The sequence below is a fragment of the Tursiops truncatus genome, chromosome 2 (genome assembly GCF_011762595.2).
Source record: "Tursiops truncatus isolate mTurTru1 chromosome 2, mTurTru1.mat.Y, whole genome shotgun sequence".
NCBI classification, from domain to species: Eukaryota; Metazoa; Chordata; class Mammalia; order Artiodactyla; family Delphinidae; genus Tursiops; species Tursiops truncatus.
The window spans coordinates 84,286,606-84,297,578 of record NC_047035.1 but is presented as its reverse complement, the minus strand read 5'-3'; the positions used below and the strand labels follow the sequence as shown (position 1 = coordinate 84,297,578).

General features: G+C 43.4%; 1 pseudogene; it reads left to right on the top strand.

Annotated features, from left to right (window-relative positions):
- The first annotated feature begins 5,975 nt into the window (after window positions 1–5,975).
- Window positions 5,976–7,150, top strand: LOC101332440 (poly(rC)-binding protein 2 pseudogene; annotated as a pseudogene).
- Window positions 7,151–10,973: the final 3,823 nt, after the last annotated feature.

Sequence of the window (10,973 nt, the reverse complement as noted above, 5' to 3'; positions counted from 1 at the left end):
GTATTCGGACATGTCATTCGAACTGGGCCTAACTAATGTGCCAGTTTTAAACAGGCTTCAACAACTAAGAAACCTTTCCCACAATTTAACTGAAAGGTCGAATGAGGGGTCATAACAACCCAAATTACAAAAAAAGGTATCCCATGAAATTAAACAAGAACCGAACACAAATGCCTGACAGTAGTATACTTTGTAACCCCACCCCATTACACAAATTACTTTATAATAATAATTCCCCAAAGTCTTTCTCATTCTCTCTACAAATATATACATAAATAAAAATTGTACACTGACTCCTTTAGTTCTGGAAAACTACGGTTAATTCTACCTAGAGTTAGCTGAGATTAATGCGCCATTAGGCAACTATCAGGTCATACAAGGACAAAACTGCTTTCGCAGATCTTCAAAAAGTTTGAGAGGTGGGAGTGGGAACGAATTCATATAATAAAGGTAAGCAAGAGAACGTACACGATACACAGACTCAAATTAAATCCGAGGAAGTGGGGGAAACCTGTTACACCAAATTTCAAGGTCAAAGGGACAGGGTCACAAAATACTCAGAGCCGCAACAGGCCTCGATTGAGACCCGAGCCTCAGGCAAAACAGTGGACACGAAGTTCGTGAGGCGAGGAGCATAAATAAATCAATAAAACAAAGATATTCTTCAAAGATAAACCGATGGCCGACGCAGAGAATGCCACATATGCACAAGCGTGGGTGCAATCATCGGGCAACAAGCTGAAAGCACAAAGGCAGCCAAAGGCAAGGCACTGAGAAGGTCAGTGGCAGGTCGGGTCTGAGTTATGGTGCAACACACCCCCAAAAGTCCGGGCTACCGCCCGGAGGTCACTCACAAGGAAACCCGCGCCTGGCCAAGGCCCGTGCCAGCTGCGGGCAGGCTCCGCGCACTCCGTTCTTCGGACGGCTTGGGCCGCGCCACCTCCTGCTAGTTCCCGTCTTGACCTTCTCGGCTTACCTCGCACGGGCCAGCAGAAGCACTCGAGCGCCCGGGGTCCGGCCCTCCCCCTGGCCCAAAGGCCAGGGGTCCTCGACGCACCTCACTCCGCCATCTTTGCTCCTCCTCAAGTCCGCCAACCCTGCGGCGGCCGTTTCCACAGCCCCCGCCTCTTCCGCTAACGCTAGTACGGATTGGATAACGACTTGCGCAGGCGCGCTCTTCTTCCGTTGTAGGTTGGTTGGAATGTACGTCAATCAATAGCGCCAGCATCTCTTTTCCGGTCCGTTTTTGCGTCTGATTGGATCTCAGGGTTGAGGTAATAGGGAAAAATGTTCTCGTAATTGTTTCTTAGGGGTGTAAAATTAATTCCGCGTAGAAGCAGTGTCGCTTCGTAGTTAGGTAGTCTGGCTAGGCCGCATGGCAGTTTTAAGCCATCGTTAGCTTAAGCTATAGATTAAACTAATAATTTCATACTCAGGGCCTAGGAGCTTTTAATACTGGGCATAATACGACACCTAGGCAACCAATTTAATAGCTCAACTTTGCCTCCTGACTTTGACCCATTTCCATTCCGAAAGAGCCCAAATGCCCGACTGCTGTTTATAGTTCTGGTCAATGCGCGAGAGCAGATTCGTCACTTTTCTTTGAGGGCCATTCTGCAGAATGTCAAACTGTTATAACTGACAGTCTTGTTGCTTACTACACCCAACTGTAGGAGTACTGAGATTCTTTCTTCAGTGATTCTTCCAGGAAAGGCAGGGAGTGTAATTGGGAGCTCCTCTAACGGCGCGCGACAAGCGATGGGCAGTATAGGTCCTCAAACACCATCAAGGCTGTCATCTGAGCTGCTTCCTAGAAGTACAGATTCCCTACGACTGCAGCTCTCCGAGATCCACTTCCCTAAGTCTTCAGATGAGGCCAAGGAATCTTATTTTTACAGAAGCTTATGATAAAGGACATCTAAACCTACAGCTAATATCACATTTAATGGTGAGACAATACTTTGCCTTTAAGATCAGAAACAAGGTAAGGACGCAGTCTCCCACCACCTCTACTCTACATTGTACTGGAGGGTGTAGCCAGTGTGAAAAGGCAAATAAACAAAAGGCATCCAGATTGGAAGAAATAAAACTGCTTTCATTGGCAGATGACATGATCCTTTGTAGAAAGTCATAAGGAAAACACAGACACAGACACAGCAAAAACAAAAACAAAACAAACTACTAGAACTTACATGTTTAGCAAGGTTGTAGGATACAAGATTAGTATACAAAAAATCAACTTTATACTCTACACTAATAACAAAAGTGAAATTAAGAAAACAACTGCGTTGGGGGACTTCCCTGGTGGTGCAGTGGATGGGACTCCACGCTCCCAATGCAGGGGGCCTGGGTTCGATCCCTGGTCAGGGAACTAGATGCCACAGGCACGCTGCAACTAAAAGTTTGAATACCGCAACTAAGGAGCCCTCCTGCCGCAACTAAGACCCAGCGCAACCAAATAAATAAATATTTTTAAAAAAACTGCATTCACAGTTTTTTTAATAGCATCAAAAACGATAAATTCTTAGGAAAAATTTAGTAAGTCCTTTGTAGATATTTAGCATCAAAAACGATAAATTCTTAGGAAAAATTTAATAAGTCCTTTGTAGATATTTAAGTCCTTTGCAGATATTCTTATGTGTATTCCTAAAAACAAAAACAAATACAAAGGGAATTCCCTGGTGGTGCAGCAGTTAAGAATCCACCTGCCAAAATAAATAAATAAATAAATAAAAAATAAAAAAAAGAATCCGCCTGCCAATGCAGGGGACACGGGTTCGATGCCTTATCTGGGAAGATCCCACATGCCGCAGAGCAGCTAAGCCCGTGCACCACAACTACTGAGCCTGTGCTCTAGAGCCCGCGAGCCACAACTACTGAGCCCACGTGCCACAACTACTGAAGCCTGCAAGCCTAGAGCCCGAGCTCTGCAACAAGAGAAGCCACCTCAGTAAGCCTGCGTGTGGCAACGAAGAGTAGACCCTGCTTGCCGCAACTGGAGAAAGCCCGTGCACAGCAACAAAGGCCTCAACGCAGCCAAAAATAAATAAATAAATATTTATTTATTTAACAAAAAACAAATACAAAACATTTTCTGTAAAATACTGTTATAGCTACTTAGAGAACCTAGTAATCATATTATGAATTAACATGCAGGAATTCTAGATCATCTAGATAAACCTGTATTGTAATTTAGGGATTCTGCAAGATTGCTGACAGAAGTGTTCATTCAAGATTTTGCTTAAGCAGTTCTAGCAACTAAGGGCTAGGGAATGCACTAGTTTGAGGAACATCCTGTTCCTCATTTGAACAGTTATAATTATTAGGAAATTCTTCCTTAGAATAAGCTGGAATCTATCAACCTATCACTTCCACTCGTTAATAAAACTGATATAATGCTTAGCATGTGTCAGGCACTCATTTAATCCTCACAGCAACCTATGATGTTGGTAGTGTTATCATTATCATCATAATCCCCATTTTACAGTTAAGGAAGAAGACACAGAAGAATTACCCAAGTTCATGTGCCTGGTTAAGTGGTAATGCCAGATCTGAACCCACCCAATCTGTTTCCAAAGTCCATGCTTTCAAACTCTACATTAAACCACCTAATTCTGTCCTCCGGAAAAAACCAAAATAGAGCCTTTCAAGGACAGGTCCTTAGCTGTATGAATAATATAGATACTAAATATTTTAATATAACTACTTTCTTTTCTCTAGATTAAAGCCTTAGTTCCTATACTTGCACAAGGTAGTAAGTTGCCCTGAACACTTCACCATTTTGCTTCTTGGGGATACATCATTTTGACAATGTCCTTAAAAGATGATGGTCTTCAAATTTTTGATATCTTAAAATACACAGGTGTCTCTTGCTTGCCATCTCTTCTTTTTAGTTTAAATACAGGAATTTACATCTATCTTTGTTAAAAATAAAGGTTGTTGGAGAGTGAAATGATTAAGAGCATGGACTGTGCAGAGTTCCTGGGCTTGAATCCAGGCTCTACCACTAACGAGGTGTGACTTTGATCTTGGGAGAAAAAATCATATAGCCTCTCTGGGGCTTAATACCCTCCCCTGTAAAATTGTGATAATAACTGTACCTGCCTCCTAAGGTTGCTGTGAGGATTAGAATTAATATTTGTCAAGCACACAAAACAGTGCCTTGCATATAGTAAATGCCACATAAATGTTAGCTATTATTGGGCTTCCCTGGTGGCGCAGTGGTTAAGAGTCTGCCTGCCAATGCAAGGGACACGGGTTCATAGCCCTGGCCTGGGAAGATCCCACATGCCTCAGAGTAGCTAAGCCCGTGCACCACAACTACTGAGCCTGAGCTCTAGAGGCTGCAAGCCACAACTACTGAGCCCACGTGCCACAACTGCGGAAGCCTGTGCACCTAGAGCCTGTGCTCCGCAGCAAGAGAAGCCACAACAATGAGAAGCCCACGCACCGCAACGAAGAGTAGCCCCCGCTCACCGCAACTAAAGAAAGCCTGTTCACAACAATGAAGACCCAACACAGCCAAAAATAAATAAAATTATTATTTTTTTAATATTAGCTATTATTGATTGAATGCAAATTATTAAGATAATTTAGCCTCTATTCTCCCATGGAGGGACTACTATTAACTATTTTTATGGCATTATGTTACTTTAAAAAATTAATAAACACTACTTTTATGCTTTGTCTTGGGATGTTGAAAAGGACTGAATACTGACAGTAAATCCCTTGGCATGTCATGGAAGGTTTTCCTTAAGTCTGACACTGATCTTTTATTTTTTTAATTTTTATTTATTTTTATTTTTTATTTTTTGGCCACACTGCACAGCTGGCAGGATCTTAGTTCCCCTGACCAGTGATTGAACTCACACCCTCAGCAGTGAAAGTGTAGAGTCCTAACCACTGGACTGCCAGGGGATTCCCACTGATTTTTTTTCCCCCCCCACTGATCTTTTATTTAAAGTTATATTGAGGGACTTCCCTGGTGGTCCAGAGGTTAAGAATCCACCTTCCCATGCAGGGGACTCAGGTTCAATCCCTGGTGGGGGACCTAAGATCCCACGTGCTGTGGGGCAACTAAGCCCTTGGGCCACACACAGCTAGAGAGCCTGCATTCTGCAGCTACAGAGCCCACGCGCTCTGGAGCCGGCTGCCACAACTAGAGAGAAGCCAGCGCGCCGCAACAAAAAAAGATCCCGCATGCCACAGCTAAGACCTGATCCAGCCAAAGATTAAAATAAATAAATAAATAAATAAATAAATAAATAGTTATACTGAGGTATAATTCAAATGTCATATAATTCATCCATTTGATATGTACCATTCAATGGCTTTTGGTATAGTCACAAAATTATACATCCATCAACACGATTTTAGAACATTTCATTAATACAAATAAAGAAACCTCACACCCCTTAGCTATCACTCCCTAATCTCCCATTCCTCCAGGCCCTGGAATCATACAGTATTTGTCCTTTAGTGATGGGCTTCTTTTACTTAGCATAATATCTTTAGGGTTCATTCATGTTGTAGCATGGGTCAAAATTTCCTTCCATTTTAAGGCTGAATGATATATCACTGTATGTATATACCACATTTTGGTTTTCCATTCATGTGTCAGTGGATGTTTAGGTTGCTTCCACCTTTGGCTATTGTGAACAGTGCTGCTATGAACATAGGTATACAAATACCTCTTTAAGACCCTACTCTCCCAGACCAGCTGAGGCAGCAGCCAGAGCATGCCCTCTCCCGCCTGCCCACCCTCCGCTGCCCTCCACTCGCCCCGGGGTCTCTTTCGCCCTTCCTCCCCACTATCCTCTCCCTCCCCCCTCCCCTCCCCCTCCTCCTTCTCCCCCCTCCCCCCACCCCCCCAACTCCCGCACCCACCCCCGCTCCGGAGGGGCCCCCTTGCCTTCCCGCCAGCCCCTATTGTTCCGCCCCAGCCTCCCGCCCTTCCCCTTCCCGCAGGTTCCTTTTTTCCCCTCAGTCGTCTCGCGCCTGCAGTTTTTGGCTTTCACCCCCACCAGTGACCAAAGACTTGACCACTCAGAGTCCAGCTCCTCAGAACACTGCTCGACATGGACACCGGTGTGAATGAAGGTGGATTAAATGTCACTCTCACCATCTGGCTACTTATGCATGGAAAGGAAGTTGGCAGTATCATCGGGAAAGAAAGGAGAATCAGTTAGGAAGATGCGCGAGGAGAGTGGTGCACGTATCAACATCTCAGGAGGGAATTGTCCTGAGAGGATTATCACTTTGGCTGGACCCACTAATGCCATCTTCAAAGCCTTTGTTATGATCATTGACAAACTGGAAGAGGACATCAGCAGCTCTATGACCAGTAGCACAGCTGCCAGTAGAGCCCCAGTCACCCTGAGGCTGGTGGCCCCTGCTGGTCAATGTAGCTCTCATTGGGAAAGGTGGTTGCAAGATCAAGGAAATAGGAGAGAGTACAGGGGCTCAGGTCCAGGTGGCAGGGGATATGCTCCCCAGCTCGACTGAACAGGCCATCACTCTTATTGGCATTCCGCAATCCATCACTGAGGGTGTGAAACAGATCTGCGTGGTCATGTTGGAGACTCTCTCCCAGTCCCCCCCCACCAAAGGGTGTGACCATCCCATACTGGCCCAAGCCTCCAGTTCTCCGGTCATCTTTGCAGGTGGTCAGGACAGGTACAGCACAGACAGGGACCGTGTGAGCTCCCCACACCACCCCGTCCATGTGCCTCAACGCTGACCTAGAGGGACTGCCTCTAGAGGCCTATGCCATTCAAGGACAGTATGCCATTCCACAGCCAGATTTGACCAAGCTGCTCCAGTTGGCAATGCAACAGTCTCATTTTCCCATGACACATGGCAACACCGGATTCAGTGGTTTGGATGCATCTGCTCACACTACTTTTCATGAACTCACAGTTCCCAATGATTTGATTGGCTGCATAATCGGGCATCAAGGCGCCAAAATCAATGAGATCCGTCAGATATCTGGGGTGCAGATCAAAATTGTGAACCCAGTGGAAGGATCTACTGATAAGCAGGTTACCATCACTGGATCTGCTGTCAGCATTAGCCTGGCTCAATGTCTAATAAATGTCAGGCTTTCCTCGGAGACAGGTGGCATGAGGAGCATCTAGAACAATGCAGATTCATCCATAATCCCTTTCTACTGTTCATCACTACCCATGATCCATCTGAGTACAGTCAGCGATTCCAGGTTTTAAATAGTTTGTAAATTTTCAGTTTCTACACACTTTATCATCCACTCGTGATTTTTTAGTTAAAGCATTTAAATTCCTTTCTCTGTTCAGCTGCTAATGCTGAGATCCATATTTAGTTTTATAAGCTTCTCCTTGTTTTTTGTTTTTTGTGTTTTTTTGGCTCATGAACTTTTTGTCTGTTTGTCATGTAAATGTGAGTGGAATATTAATACATTTCAGTTTAGTTCTGTAACGTCAGGAATTTTTCAAAAAAAGTTTAAAAGATGGACTGGAGCTTTTTCTTTGTGAATAGAAACTGGATGCTACAGTGGTTAAAAAAAAAAAAAAGGACCCTGCTTTCAATTCTTTTGGGTGTATACCCAAAAGTGGGATTTCTGGATCATATGGTAATTCTATTTTTAATTTTTTGAGGAACAGCCATACTGTTTTCCACAGTGGCTCTACCATCTTACATTCCCAGCAACAGTGCCCAAGGGTTGCATAATTGGGTTGTCTTTTTATTGTTGAGATGTAATTCATATAATGTGGGTACAAGTCCCTTAACAGGATATGATTTGCAAGTATTTTCTCCCACTCTATAGATTATCTTTTCACTTTCTTGAACAACAAAAGTTAAAATTTTTTTTCATGCCACGTGGCTTGTGGGATCTTTGTTCTCTGACCACGGATCGAACTCATGCCCCCTGCAGTGGAAGTGCAGAGTCTTAACCGCTGGACTGCCAGGGAAGTCCCAAAAGTTTTAAATTTTGATGATGTCCAGTTTACCTATTTTTTATTTTGTTGACTGTGCTTTTGGTATCATATTTAAGAAACCACTGCCTAACCCAAGGTCATGAAGATTTATGCCTATGTTTTCTTCTACAAGTTTTGTAACTTTAGCTCTTACATAGTCTTTCATACATTTTTAAAAGTCATTTGATTTTTTGTTGTTGTTGTTTGCATATGGTGTGAGGTAGGGGTCCAACTTCATTCGTTTGCATAAGGATATCCAATTGCCCCAGTTGTATCGAAAGACTACTGTTTCCCCCACCAGTTTGCTTTGGCATCCTTGTCAAAGATCAGCTGACCACAAATGTGAGGATTTATTTCTAGACTCATGATTCTAGTCCATTGCTCTATGGACTAGAGCATGAGGCAGTCTATCCTCATGCCTTGATTACCGTAGCTTTGTAGTAAGCAAATTTTGAAATTGGGAAGTGTGATTCCAATTCTGTCCCTCTTTTTCAAGACTGCTGATACTGATCTTTTAGATTTTTGGTGTATGGTTATTCAGCTACCATCCTCAAATACATCAACTGTAATCCAACACAATTTTCTCCATCTTAACCTTATGAATACTATGAGAGACCCAGTCATATGTTTTGCTGAAAACAACACTCTAGGGGACTTCCCTGGTGGCGCAGTGGTTAAGAATCTGCCTGCCAAGGCAGGCGACACGGGCTCGAGCCCTGGTCCAGGAAGATCCCACATGCCGCGGAGCAACTAAGCCCATGTGCCACAACTACTGAGCTGGTGCTCTAGAGCCCGTGAGCCACAACTACTGAGCCTGTGTGCCACAACTACTGAAGCCCGTGTGCCTAGAGCCTGTGCTCTGCAACAAGAGAAGCCACTGCAATGAGAAGCCTGCGCACCGCAAGGAAGAGTAGCCCCCGCTCGCCGCAACTAGAGAAAGCCCGCGCACACCAACGAAGACCCAACGCAGCCAAAAATAACTAAATGAATAAATAAATTTTAAAAAAGCAACACTCTGCCTATTTCACTGATCTGACACACAAATTTAATAAAACTTTGAAATAAGTGAGAGGAATTCTGCCTACTTAATTCTTTGCCAAAAACATCAGCATCCTGGTGATCATCAAATTCTTTTCCATGTCTTCACAACCATGTAGTGACTTATTCTAAAATTCTGCTGGGGAATAATGTCAAACAAATGAGTGGATCATTTCTGAAATTTGCCCTTTTCCCCTTTTGCAAACTTTGCTAGTATCTGCCTCTTTCTGTTCTCTAACCATCTCGCAATATCGATGATGTCTCTGTGACTACGAAGCTACCAGAATTGCCCCTAATTTCATGCGCACAGAGGAGGAGCTCACAGAATGCAGAGTCATGTTTTACAAACACGGATTGTATGCTATCTCAGGTTTGTGATTCGGCTCCACATCTGCCAGAAGGACGTAGGAGGCAGCACAAAATCATTTATAGTACAGCATGTGCATTCTGCTAAAGTTGAAAGTTTTTATACAGAGATTGAGTCTGTTCTGAGAAGATGTTTCATCAGATCATGAGGGTCTCCATGGCAGCCTTCTTCCCAAAGAGATACCCTGCAGAGGATAATTTAATAACAGCTAGAAATCTGCTATACCCAAGTTGACAGAGAAAAGATAACACCTACCCGCAAGAAATATAGTGTCACAGAGAATAAAGCTTTTTCTCTCCACAGCCCATAAGGTTGTTTGCAGATATGTCTCTAAGCCATGCCACCACTTGAAGTCACCATCAACCATTGCTTTTTACAAAATGCTAAGAAAAAAGATGTAGAAAAGGAAAAGGAAAAACCAGGCAGGAATTACTGAGATCGACCAGGACAAATAGTATTGAGTTACACAGATCTAGGTGCAGCCTGAATTACATGTAATAGCATTTAATTTTTTAGTATTATCAGGGATGTTTCACCTAAGTAAACTTCTATTTTATTGAAGCTTAAACTTATAAGCACCAGCACATTTTAGACCTTTTCTTGATGACTTGAGGTCTTTTCTATAAACACATGCTGTTGAAATGCCTTCAGGTTTAATGAACTGCTTAGGATTATCTGGTCTACACTAGAATGTCTACTGAGTTACTTGGTTTTTCATATTGTCTCCTCCTTTGTCAGCTGCCCTTCTTGGTTATCAGCATACCAGTTTCTAGTAGTGCCTGTTAATTTAACTACTTCCAATTTGTTATGGGCTGGATGACCATATCACGAGGTTTATTAGAATTTATCAGATTTATTTCTAAAGAATATCTGTGTGTGTGTGTGTGTGTGTGTGTGTGTGTGTGTGTGTGTGTGTGTGTTTTAGGGAATACGAGATTTTCTTGTGAATAAAACACAAACTCTGGTTAATGGTGCTTGATATCTACTGTGGTAGCCCGGAGACTTTCTTTGATCAATTCTTATTTCTCCAGCCACATTCAGGTACGAGATATAACAATTCACCTACCTGCTTCAGTTCTTGAATAGACTGCAAAGGTGGTTGGAAGTGTCAGGACCATGCCTCCAAACAAACAGCCTTGCTAGTTTTGATGAGAGATCAGAATCTAGTGCTTAGAGACTTAAGAGCTTAGAGAAGAAAACTGAGTCTTGGCACCTCAAGACCATGTCCTTGATCAGCTTATACATTAGGTAAAGATGTCAGGCCAGTTACTTACTCCAAAAGCACTGAGTCCTAACCACTGGACCGCCAGGGAATTCCCTACTTACTCCATCTTAAAAGACACGAGACTCTTCATTGCTATCTGCTCCCTCTCAGTTCCCTCTCAGAAACAGCCTGCAGTACCTCACAAACTTACCAGGTAAATCTCTCATCACTGCTTGGCATAGAGGAAAAGAAAATGAAAATCTCGAAACTGGAGTTTCTATTAAGCTAGATGTTATACGGTCTGTACTGGCAAATCAGCCATCTTCAGTTTTTTGGGTTTTTTTTTGCAGTACGCAGGCCTCTCACTGTTGTGGCCTCTCCCGTTGCAGAGCACAGGCTCCGGATGCGCAGG